The sequence below is a fragment of the Pinus tabuliformis genome, chromosome J (assembly GCF_031772625.1).
Source record: "Pinus tabuliformis cultivar Carrire ecotype Pingquan chromosome J, CPIR1, whole genome shotgun sequence".
NCBI classification, from domain to species: domain Eukaryota; kingdom Viridiplantae; phylum Streptophyta; class Pinopsida; order Pinales; family Pinaceae; genus Pinus; species Pinus tabuliformis.
In genome coordinates this window covers 112,450,784-112,464,580 of record NC_142295.1, presented here as the reverse complement: position 1 = coordinate 112,464,580, position 13,797 = coordinate 112,450,784, and positions in this window count along the sequence as shown.

Here is a 13,797-nt window from a genome sequence, read left to right as displayed (position 1 = left end):
ATAACAAATCCACTAAGAAAATAACAAAGTAAAAATTATTTGTCATCTGCGGGAGAGCAGTGGTTGACTATACTAACCAACAATGTTTTAATCACAACTTCTTTGTTTTTCATCGAAATTGAGTAATTCCAAAGCCAAATGAGAGCTAATTCAAAGGTTTATCTCTAGTAGAAGCATGTTTTAAATATTTAATGATATGATATGTCAATTTTAGTTAGAACAACCTGCATAACAAAGTCATTTTCGGTTACCCAGCTTAGACCAACAGTTGATATTTCAAGCATAAATTTTCCATTTGATGTCAGATTTGAATGATTAAAATTGGAAATGAAATTTGATTCATTTATTTATCTCCCATAGAAAAAAAATTTGAACACAAGAAGAATTGATAGGTCAAATACTCTAAGGAACAACCAGAAAAACAGAGTTTTAAGAGTGTTGATTTACGATAGACAGTCAGTATTTTGATCATAACTTCTCCATATGATATCAAAAATGAGTGATTCAAATTAATTTGTAAATTAGATTCATAGGGGAATCTATCATAGAAACAGGTTTTAGAAATATGGTCATTTAGGCCTCCAAAAACTGACTGTCCCAACTCTGTTCCTGAGCTGCCCGATAGACACCCTGTCAATGTTTCGGTTCTAAATTTTTCGTTTCAAATCCAAATTGAGTGATTAAAATTGGGTTGGAAAGTAGACATCAAGAGATACTTAGGATAGAAATAGGTTTCAAAAATATTCCCTTTTGGTCCCTCAAAACATGACTGTCCCGACTGTGTTTTCATAAATTTCATCAAGCCCGCAAGCCAAAAAAATATGATATTCAAGCATTTTTCAAATTGGTGATAAAAGTGAATATGAGTGTTTGTAGAACTATTATTTCCATTGTAATTCATCTACATACACAAATGAATTAAAAAAAAACTATCACCGATGTTGATTCCTACAGCATGTTGCAACAAAAAATAACTAGTTTTACATAAAAAAACAAAATGCATTTATTTATTTTATTTTCTACACTAACTTATTTTAATTCGAAAAATGAATATGACTACGTATATGAGTACTTCCAGTGGAACCATTTTCGAAAGAGGGCTTCATGTATGCACATACCCAAATTTGAAAGATGCATATTAATGAATATTAGGGTATGAGAAGCCAACTTCCCTTGAAAAAATGGTATCAAAAATTCTTGAAGTACGGAGTGATGCTGCAAACAAGTGATGGAGTGAAACCAATCTTCAATATATCCGTTACTTTCTTGATTTCCCATAGCCATCATACCATGAAGTTTTTGAGCTTTTAAATTGGCTTGTTGATGTAAACTAAAAGAAACCTCATTTTCTTCCATAGCTTCTACAAGTTTTGAATTTGAAACATTCTGAATCTCATTGTAAGTTTTTTCAAATGGTGCATGTGAGATAGAATGGGTGGGAAGGGTGGGTAAATTTTGTAGTTCAACATTGTAAGCATGTTGTACTGGTTTATTGTGGTGAGGGTGTGGAATTAGTTGAGCAGGACATTGTGTATAGAATGGAGCATTTTGATGATGTGGTTGATTGGGTTGAGTAGATGGTTTTCATATGCAAGTAGGATGTTGTGGAAGAGCTGGTGAATAATATGGAGAATGTGCTTGTGCTACAAGATAAGGGAGAGTAGTCATGCAATCATAAGGTGAACCATGCCCAACTTGTAGACAAGATTGGTGGTTATATTGAAATTGGCATGGTTGCCCTAACACATTAGTATTCTATAATGGATTATGCAAGTAAGAGAATGAAGAGGAAGTGTTTTGAACCATACCTATGGACCTTGTTGCAGCTTCTCCATCTCTTTGATATGCCACTTCCAAATTAGATAAGGAAGAACAACCATCTATGGTAGGCTCCTTTCGGTCATGAGTGAAAACACTTCATCAAATTCTTGATTTTTATGAACCTGCAAAACATCCAATTTTGAACTTAGAGAGCTAATACGATAAATTTTAAAATGTTCAAATAAATAATTGATTTCAGCTCTTATATCTCCTAGTCTTGTAGCAGATTTGGAAAACAAAGAACAAACATCTCTAGAATTCTTACCAGACATGGAGATTCCTCTTGAATACCTTATGCACCACTCACAAACATCATCATATGATAACTAAAAAACATCACCTTTTCCTATCAGATTTAAGAGTTCTAAAAATTCATCTTTGATTCCTTTGCGTAGGAGTGTTTTTAAGATCTCTTTTTCCAAATTCTTATATTTTGATTTTTGGAGGTTGTAATGAAATCGATCTACATAGTCCTCCAAGCTTTCATCTTCCCCTTGTATCATATTGAAAATATCTGCATTGGATTTGCAATAGTCTTGGTACTTCTTCAAGAATATGTTCTTCATGTCCTCCCATGTTTGGATGCAGTTCCCACCTAGGCTCATGAACCATAGGAGAGCTACTCCTTTTAGATTAAGAGGAAACACTTTCAACCTTTGATCATTAGTACAATAATCATATCCTCTACAAAGTATTTCAAACTCAAATAAGAATGTATCGGGATCTTCATTTGCTAAACCATGAAAATTTGGTAAAGAAGATGGGGGAATTATGTGCATTTGTGCCACTCCTCCTAGATCTTTGATAGGAAACTCAAAAGTAGAAATGTGAACCATTTCTTACCATAATATAAGATGTTCTTCATGCATTTCTTCGAGGCTCCTCCTTCAAATGTTCCTGTCAATTGGTTAGTGAAATGGGTGGTGCTTACATCACCACTTGAGAGAAATCATGAGATTTGTTTTTCAAAATTTCTATTCTTTTTTAGTCATTCACACAAAAATTCAAACATTTATTTCTACTTGAAAAAAATTAACAATTCTGCAAGAAAGTGGGTGGGGGAGCAGGGCTTCTACATGCTCCGTACGTAGGTTCTTACCTTCCGTTTTTAATACCCAATTCTCTCCTACCAGGCACTCATCAGATGCACACTACTCTTTAAAAATGGCTACACTCTCCTCGACAATGGCACCAAAATGTCGAGTGATAAAAAGGTGTCTTGTTAACTCCTAATTATCTTCACATTAATTGTCAACCCAGGGATGAATTTTTATTTCAAGAATGTACTCAATCTGAGGCGGCTATTTACTCAAGAGTAATGTTTTGCAGTATAGTGCTTAAAATCCAAAAGTAAATGAATGCTGGAAACAAAATATAATTGGAATAGCAAGAAACTGAAATGTTATAAACTAAATCATTCACTCAAACAACCATCAATCGAGGATGCAGTAGCAATAACTCACTCCTCTAGAGATTGATGCAATTGAAATCAAACTGGAACAAGACAATCAATCTGGGAATAAGGAAGCAGTAACCAAATGTTCTCTACAGTTGACAGCCCTGCTTAAAACAATCAAAAGGAAATAGAAATTGAACTAAAGCTACTATTGAAAGTAAATTATGAAAACTCTTTTAAAAGCAAACTCTTGCAATTAACCAACAGAAATGAACAGCAAAGTAAATGGACAACAAACTATAATTAAAGGAATCGAATAACCAACAGTGTGTAATGAATATTAAAGTCTGAAATGAATAGTGAAGCTTTACATTTGAAATGAACAACATAACAATATAAGTAGAAAAGGATAATAATCTCTGTTATGCTGGAAAAAAAAAGCCACGCGATTCAATCTCAACTTGTGCAATAAAACAAGTTCATAAAATATTATAACAGCGCGCTGCAAAACCATGAAACTGTAAGGCAATACGATTCAAAGAAATAAGAATTAAATCAAACAATCACACAGTGGGAATTGGAAAGATATAATACAAAGCAACAGCATAATCCACCAGTGGCTGGGCCCTTAGCCACCAGCAGATGCTGCTGGGCTACTTCAGATGGGAAGAATGAACAACAACCCTTTTATTTATTCATCATCAAACTGTGAAATCATTACAGTAGCTGAAGCTTTGAGAATTACAATGGTAATGCAACAATCTCTTTTCCCTCTTATTTTATCCTATCCCATCATCATTCTTGAATTTCCAATTCTGAATCCTCAATTCTCCATCATTTTTCCACCATTTTTCCATCCCCCATCTCTGATCTCTGTTTTCATTTAAATTGAGAGAGATCAGAGAGACGTTACAACAAAGATAATTACAACATGATTTCTATTACGAAATTGGATTGTTTCCAACCAATTGATCAACAAGAAAATATATTTCCATTCATCTTTCAACAAGAGCAAGGCGAATTTGGCTTTGCAGCTGAGATTTGGAAAACGGCCACACAACAAATCTAAGAAAATTGTGCTCAAAGAACCCTGTGTTTCTCTCAATACAAGTCGAATTTGGGCAAACCGTTCTTCAATAAAGTTAATTTGGTCCATTCTGGACAAAACCCATGTTCCGGATTTTCCAGATTCTTCTTCATTTGCTCAGAATCTCAACCACAAAACTGTCACTTCTTATTCCAGCGAATTTCTGAGTTGGCACTTTTAATGATCAAATCTTCAATCTGGAAATTATCTTGGAGGCTAAAAATGGTGAATAATGTTACAACCAATTTATTAAAACTATCATTAATAAAATCATGTATAATCATCAATTTATTAGAAATAAAGGAGAATAAATAATATTCATTCATAAGAGCATAAATCATTATAAATTGGATTTATATAATAAATTATAATAAATGACATGATAAAGAAGAGTAAAAATGGATAAAATAAGTGTTTAAAAAGTGGTCGTTTTCACAGCCCAACAATAACCAATAGGCGCAATCATACATAAGCATAAGAACATAAACATATAGATCATAACTGATGCATAAACTAGAATATAGCCAGATTCGTAATATTTCTAAACCAACTTATCTTTATTAGTGTCTTTGCTTCAGTACAATCCACTTCTTCCTTGCGCACTCAGCTATAGGGGTCCACACACACAACTGCGGACTCTACAAGGCCTTCGGGCACACAGCTGCAGAGCCTCTATCTATCTACTAACACCCTTGACTCGGACTTACAGACGTGGGGAGAATATTATATTCACAAACCCATAACTTATCATATCTTCCAAAAAGTTGCCCTCTATTCTTAGAGCCTTGCTCTATTTATACATTCCCATAGTCCACGGATCATGGGCAGGTTGACTTACTTTTTATTATTTTATATTATTTTTTGGGCGGACAACCCTTTGACTCGACCTATTACAGCTTGTGCTTTGCACACTTCGCGGAACCTTTACAATATCATTATCCTAAATTACGGCCTTTAAACCCCAAAACCATTACGTGGGGCCTCCACTACCTAACAGGCCCCCAACACAATCATCTTGACTCGTCCCAAGTCACTCGTTGGTGTGGCGATACATGCTGCCAAGGCTTTGTGGTCCACCATCCTTGTGAGTGACGCACTACATTCTGTTGCTCCCTCTTTGTCTCCTACAACTCTTCTTCAAGCTTCTACTCCATTGCCTCTACTAATTTGCGCAACCGATGATGCTCATTCTGCTCTACTCAGTTAACATAGAGAACCCCCTCATAGGATTTTAGCTCAAGCTAGGGTGTCGCATACAGGAGCTCTTCGCACCAAAGCAGCAGATCTCCAATTTCTGGTCTACTATACGCACTGTTTGTTGCAGCTTGTGTTGCATTTTTGCAAGAAGGATGTTGATGTCCGTGAGATCCCAACCTTCAAGGTACATCAAAGATGAATGGTTAACTGCAATTCCATCATTTGTCTCCATATTCACAGTCTTTCCTTTATTTTTTATGGGTCGCTGGCTAGCCCATGGGTTAGGCAGCCGCATCTGGACCAGTTCTGCTTTGTGCCTAAGAATTTCCAGTACATCCCCTACCGTCGATGTTGAACTCTGTGCAACACCCACGACCATTGACACCACACTATCCAGAAGGTCTTGTATCTCCATTAGCCATATTACAACCCCCAGGCTTACTCCTTTAGCGTCAATGATCAATAGTTCCATACTAGCGGAAAGGCATATTAGCTTACTTCTCTCGAAACCACATATTGTTCGGTGGATGCACCGCTACGATTTATAAGCATTTTTAAACTCAAATTCAATCGTTCCCTCTTTTTCTGGTGCCGTAACATTAAGCCTGCGGTATATTATTCTGGATCTGGCCCGTACTTCGTCTCTTAATTGCCCGTTGCCCACTCCTTTTTTCCATAACTCAAACATCTTGTCATGAACAGTGACAGCAACAGTCACCTCTTTGCCTTTCCATGCAGCAGTGCAACCTCTTCTACATAAAAATGACCCTTGTGACATACCAATTCTACGCGCACCCTTGTTTTCACGCAGCTCCCCCACAAGCTACTTTATTGTCTCGCAGTCTCTTTCAACTGTCTGGAGCGGTGAGACTATACCTCGATCGGTTAGTGAGGCAGTCGGCCCACCCATGTAGAGCTTCAGGCGACTGCCATTTACTCTTCCTGGGAAGGGCTGTCCATTAAGCTTGCTAAGCTGCACCACGCCTCCAGCTGTGACTTCCTTGACTACATATGGTCCCAACTAGTGCATCTAGAGTTTTCCAAGGAATTTCTCGAACTTACTGTCACACAACAATACTAAATCATTTTCTTTGAACGTGCGCAACTTGATATGGTGATCATGCCAAGCTTTTTCGCGCCACTTATGTACCTATTGATGGAATCCTGCCAGAAACCGTTCCTCCTGTAGTTCTTCCAGTTGCATGAGCTTGTCTTCCAATGATCCACGGTTTTCCATGCCTGTCATTGCTACTATCCACAAACTGGGTACAATGTATTCCATTGGCATGATGACTTCGGTGTCATAGACTAACTGAAAAGGTGTCTGACCTACCAATTTCTTGCAAGTGGTTCAGTATGCCCATAGCACAGCAGGTATGCACAAATCCCAATCGTTTCACTGTGCATTAGATACCTTGGTCAACATAGTCTCAAAAATCTTGTTGAACGCTTCGATGGTCCCATTCACTTGTGGATGGTACGGCGTACTTTGTTGATGATATATCTGGAATTCCTCCATAAGCGTGTTGATAGTCTCATTCAGGAAGTGTGTTCCGCAGTCGCTCATTGGAATTTTTGGGCATCCAAACCATGTCAACACATTCTCAAACAAAAATTTCGCAGCTTTAGCAGCCATGTAGTCCTTAACCGGTTGTGCTTCCACCCATCGGGTCAAGTATTATGTCGCGGTGATGATATAGCGCGCACCTATCTTTCTTGGAGGTGTAACAGGTCCCACAAAGTCGATCACCCATTTTTCAAATGGTTGTAGCGTCATCTGTGGATTGAGTTGCATTTCGTCCTTCTGCGATGGTCTCCCAGTATGTTGACATATGTCACATGCTTGATAGTGCGCTTTTGAGTCTTGATGTAAAGTTGGCCACCATAGCCCAGCGCGAAGAATCTTCTGTGTTGTTGCGCGTCCTACATAATGTCCTCCTGCAAGCCTTGCATGTGCTTCTATAAGGATCGGTCCTCACTCAAATTCAGGTACATATCTTCATAATATTTCATTGTTTCCCATTTTGTAGAGGTGCCCTGCAATAACAATAAAGTCTACTACACGTATCACTAGTTCTTTCATCTACTGAACTGAATACCCTTACTGTGCAGTTCATGTGGTTAAGAAGTGGATTATATCCTCAAAGTGGAAATCCGCGACACGTACTACATAAAGTTGTGCATTAGGTAGTCCTTCCTCTAAGTTTGTGGGCTCTTCATCGTTCTCAATTCGGGACAGGTGATCTGGGCCGGTGTTTAAGTGTCCTGGCTTCACAATGACTTTGAAATCATACTCTTGAAACAACAACAACCATCTGCAAATGCACCCCACCAACATAGGCTTATTCACTAAGTATTTTAACGCAGAATGATCAGTATACATCTTAAAGTGTCCACTGAGTAGATAGTGGCGATATTTCTGGCGTGCGTATACCATCACCAACCCCTCACGCTCAGTAGTGGAGTAGTTCTTTTTAGCTTTGTACAATCATCAACTTGCGAATGTGATTGGGTGATCAATTCCTTCAACTCCTTATTGCGTGAGTACAATGCCCAATGCGATACACGATGCATCAACATGGACATGAAATTCAATGTCCCATTTCGGGAAAGCCAAAATCAGGGTGGATGCCATTTTCTCCTTGAGAATCTCCAAACTTCTCTTACAATCGTCATTCCAACAGTAGGTAGCATATTTCTTCAACAACTATTCCATTGGTGCCGTGATTTGTGCATAGCCCTTAATAAACTTATGATAGTAGCCAGTGTGTCCCAACGTGGTGCGGAGTTGTTTGATGCTACGCGGTGCTTGCAGATTGAGTATGCCAACAATCTTTGTCGGGTCCACCATCAGGCCTTGTTTGCAGACCACATGGCCAAGCAAGTTTCCGAAGGGGACGAGGAAAGTACACTTCTTTAGATTTAGTGCAATCTAGTGCCATTGGCAAGTATCCAACATCAACCGTAAGCTTGCGATATGTTTCTTGACTAGCCTGAATACAGTCCAATCATCAAAATAAACTTCCAGAAACTTATGGATGAATTCTTTGAACGCGGCCACTACTACATGTGAAAATATCGCTGGGGCATTCTTTAACCCAAAGGGCATAACCGTGTACTGAAAACATCCCCATTCAGTCACAAAGGTGGTCTTGCTTCTATCTTCCAGCGCGATATCGATCTGATGGTACCCTGAAAACCCATCCGTAAATGAGTACGCTTCTTGTCCACCGACATTCTCTAGAACTTCATCTGTAAATGGCATTGGGAACTAGTCATGAACATAGGCGTCATTCAGTTTCCAGAGGTCCATGCAGATTTGAATTTCACCCTTCTGTTTCTTCTCTTGTACTATCATAGGACTCACCCAATCAGATTCTTCCACAAATTCAATAATTCCTGCTGCTAGCATTTTGTCCAATTCTTCACGGACCTTTTCCCTGTACTTTGGATTTAGACGGTAAGGTTACTACTTAACTGGCTTTGCATGCGGTTTCAAAGTTATTTTCATCATCCCTAGATCGTCGAGGATCCCTTTTAACTCAGTTATTTTGGTTGGGAATAAGTCTTGATATTCGTGAAGTAACTCAACGACCTTATTCACTATGGCATCGTCCCAATAATCCCCAAGTGTTGCTTACTTCAGCTCCTCCTCTGTACCAATGTTCACTTGTTTCATCTTCAGTGGTGCAGTGATGTCAGGGTCCTCGATCGCAGGTCCACGAACCTCGTGACTCCCCTATGTTTCCATAATATTGATGTTTTTCGGTCGTCATCATCATCTTCCACCTGTAAATTGTAACATTCTAGGGCCTGGCTCAACTAATGCACCCACTCTGGCTGCACTATTTCTTTTGGTTCCAGTGGTATTTTGAAAATGGCAGCCTTCACAACTTGCAACGCATCGTCAACAGTATCCATCCACTGGTCCTCAAATAAGAATGTTAATAAAAATCCTTCACGCAAGATATCCCATTCGCCTGTACCATGTCAAAGTTCTATTTTAGTATACCAGTTCCTTGGGATGACATTCAGGGTATGATAAAATAAGTGTACCCACTCTGGCTGAGGTTCTTCTCCATAGGCCTTGGTCCATCTGGTGAGGTGCATGCGCGGGTCATCACGTCCATCGTATTTCTCAGTTATTCATAGTTCTGGCTTCCCAAACCTTATCTGCATCATCCTTCTATAGCCATGCCAGTCATCAAAGATTCCTTCATGTGTTCCCCACCAACGCGCAAGCATCGCGTGCAATGCCCATTTTAATGCATCGAACCTCTAGTGTTTTGGTACAACACTCTCAAACTTGTTCAAGAATTCATCCACTGTCGTCAGCCCATCATATGTTGGTAGGTTTCAATCCTAAGCCATTACACAACATAGTGACCTAGTCATCATGATGCAGTTTATCATTGTTACTCCATTCAACCAATTATGCCATCGTTCATCTTCCTCATCTGAATCTGCAGTGCAAGACTCTGTGCGCTCCCACAATATTCTTCCTTCAGCAGTTGGATTTACCCAATCCTGATCTCATGTAGTGATCTTGTAGATACAATCCAGTTCATCATCACTTCCTTCATCGCGCACGGGTTCAGTGTAGCACACTCCTTCAGCCGGGTCTAGTGGAGTGACTACGCAAAGTGACTTCCTCTTGAATATCATCTTTCGCTTCTTTAAATTAATGACACCATTCATATCTGTCGCCCAGTCTATCCCTAATAAGGTGGGGTAAGGGCTACTATCATCCACGATTTCTATTACCTCAAAATCCATTTGTGTGCTCGCGCCTTCTATATCTATTGTGATTCCCTGCAATCTCCCCATGGGCAATATATTTTGTTGGTTTTCCATCCGTAATTGAATACGAGACCACTGTAATGTGGGCCTGCCCATGTGTTCCCAGGTCTGTTTAGGTAGCACATTTTCATCCGAGCCTAAGTCCAGAATGATTTGACCCGTCTCCTAGTCGCCAATCTGTGTTGTTAATCACATTTCTCTTCCACTACGCAAAGCATGTTTCCCCAGTTTTTGGACCATGCGAGGTTCACCTGACCTTGCGCACCTAGTTATCAGTTCTTGTAATCCTTTAACCACCTTATTGTCCCGAAGTAATTTCATCCATGTTGCTAGAAAGGTAGTTAGCATCGAGGGATCCATTTCTGGCTCATGTTGAGCCTTACTACCTAGGGTAGAGACCTCCGCGATGCTCTTCCTAGCTTCCAGACATGTCTCCTTGCAAACCCCTGCGTCTTCCTTGGTTAGTTTCCCCTTATCCTCCCCTATGGCCATGCCACTTCTGAGCATCATGTTCACGTTGGGGTCTTCCTTGCATGGCTCAGACCTCATCATTTGGACGTTCTGCGTCAGCGTAGGTTGAGCAGCCCTTTTCTCACGTATCTACACTATCAGCGTGGGGAAATCTATCATTTCATGATCGAACTGCTTGCAGTAGGGGCACAATATTCTGGTCAAGTTGGTACAGTCATGAGCGTAGTGCCCTGGTCCTCCACAGTTATAACAGATTAATTGCCTACGGCCCTTTCTTAGCCCCATTCCTCCCCATCTACGTCCTCATCCCTGGAACCCAAACGTGCGCTATCGCTGCGGTTGGATCCTGACCTCGTACCTTAGTCTGCATCCTATAGGCATGTGTTCAATCCATTAACAATTCATAACTGTGGAACTCTCATTCGTCATGGCCCATCGATCTACAAAAATTGCAAAATAGCTGTTGAGGGGTCTGGGTAAATTTTTGTAGTAGGTGACAGTTGTTTGTGGTGTACTTTCCTCCCACCTGACAGATCACGCACCAGAGCAAGGGTGCCATGCTTGGCCCCACCGGTGCCTTTGGTCGCAATGGCATTGATCCCCCCCCGCCAATAGTTCGTGAATACCGTACATTGATCCTTATCATGGCCCTAGCTTCTACATTTTATGCACCACAATTCTTCGCTCGCTTCTGACCGGGGCGCCTTCACCTGTTTCAAACTATGCATCTCCAAGCATAGGTTTTGTAGTTGCACATGGATCTACTGAACTCCTAACCCAGGATCCTGTATTGGAGTCTCATGCAACCTCACCACTATCTCTAATGATTTAGCCTGGGTCGAGATCTTCTGCTGTGACAACGTCGTCCTCAAATGAGGTGTCAAAGACACCACAAACCACACGCAGTGTTGTGCATTCGTTAATGTCATGTTATCCTCTTAGATCGTACTCTTCAATCTCTGTTCCAGGTCCCAAGGGGTTTCACTGAGCAACATCATGATCTCCTTGAACCCTATGATCGACTGCATCTCTGATTTCGGCCAGCTAAACTCCTTGTTCAATGCATCCCAGATCTCCACTATTTCGGCATTTGGGTGATCGCTAGAGTGCTTGACATACCAAGTCAACGCGCAATCCTGCAACACACTTACCAAGGTAGCCATTTTAATATTATCATCTGTAACTCTGTGCGCTTCTCACACTGCCCTTACTATGAACCAAAACTGTTATGGATCTTCGCTTCCTACTCCTTTGAATACAGGGAACTTGATCACGCTTGCCATGTTAACTTTTAGTTAAGGCCATCCACTAACTCATATAGCTTTTGATCTAACCAATCTTCAATCCCTTTCTTCATAGGGTTCCCCTATTCAAACATCCGACATCCCTTAGGAAAATCCTGGTCCCGGCAACGGAACCATTTTTTGGCTTGTTGGGGCCTGACCCGGGTTCGGAAGTGTTTTAGCCAAACAAATCCCACACTACCGGCCCTTTTGGTAATAGTTTGTGGAGTGCGAACTAAAGTCTCACTCGAGGTAGTAGGGTAGGGTGCTGGAACCAAGTTTCCGCACCCTTGGGATGTCTAGATGAGTTATGGCAGGATTGCAAACCGATCTATGGCCTCGAGCCACTCTGCACTACTGTAAGGCTTCCGTGTAGGTCCGCACTGCAGCGCTTCTCAATTCTTATTATTATGGAGTGTATTATAGATCAAATCTAATTCTTAAGGTCTTTAAGCAAACATTTAACAATAATAACTAGTACGCGCAATCATACATAAGCATAAAAACATAAACATATAGATCATAACAGATGCATAAACGAGAATATAACCAGATCTGCAATATTTCTAAACCAACTTATCTTTATTAATGTCTTTTATTCAGTACAATCTACTTCTTACAGTGTGCACTCAGCTGCAGGGGTCCGTGCACACAACTGCGGACTCTACAAGGCCTCCGTGCACACAGTTGTGGAGCCTCTATCTATCTACTAACACCCTCGATTCAGACTTACAGACGTAGGGAGAATATTACCTTCACAAACCCATAACTTATTGAATCTTCCAAAAATCTGCCGTCTATTCTTAGAACCTTGCTCTATTTATACATTCCCATGGTCCGCAGACCATGGGCAGGTTGACTTACTTTTTATTATTTTACATTATTTTTTGGGCAGACAACCCTTTGACTCGACCTATTACAGCTCGCACTCCGCATGCTTCGCGGAACCTTTACAATATCGTTATCCTAAATTACAGCCTTTAAGCCCCAAAACCATTATGTGGGGCCTCTGTTGCCCAACACTCTCTAAACGTGAATCCCATGAGTCCGTTCCTAACCAACCGTTGGTTGAGAAAATGGTTGACTTGGTTCCACCTTTAGTTGACGCACCTTTCCCGTAGAAATTAAACTTCATATCGCTCAGGTTCTTCTCGTTTCATTAGGTTATAATGTACTGGGGGATAGTTCTTCCGTTTCCACGACACAGGGGGGAAATTATCCCATTCCCATGACACAAGGTGGGAAATCCTGCCGTTCCCATTGCACAAGGGGGAATTTCTCCCATTCCCATCGCACCCCATCCAAGTAGTATGGTCACTTCCTTTGATTCGAGTTGAATGGTGTTGGGTCACTAATTTGTCATTATTATTATCACTTCTTAACATCCATTTCATCCATTTATACTATTCTTTTATCACATTATTTATCATAACCTATCATATATCATTTCATAATTATTTATCATCTTATGGATAAGTAATACTTGTTCTCCATTTTTAATACATTGATGATTATTATGCATGATTTTGCCAAGATAGTTTATTAATTTTTTATAACATGACTCCCCATTTTATCCTCCATGATCTCTTCCAGATTGAAAATTTGATCACCAACTCATAATCAAATATTCTAACTCATAAATTCATTGGTAGAAAAAGTGATAGTTTTGCATTGGAACTTTCGGACAAATGAAGATGAATCTTGAAAATCCGAGACACGGGTTTTGTGCAGAAAGGACCAAA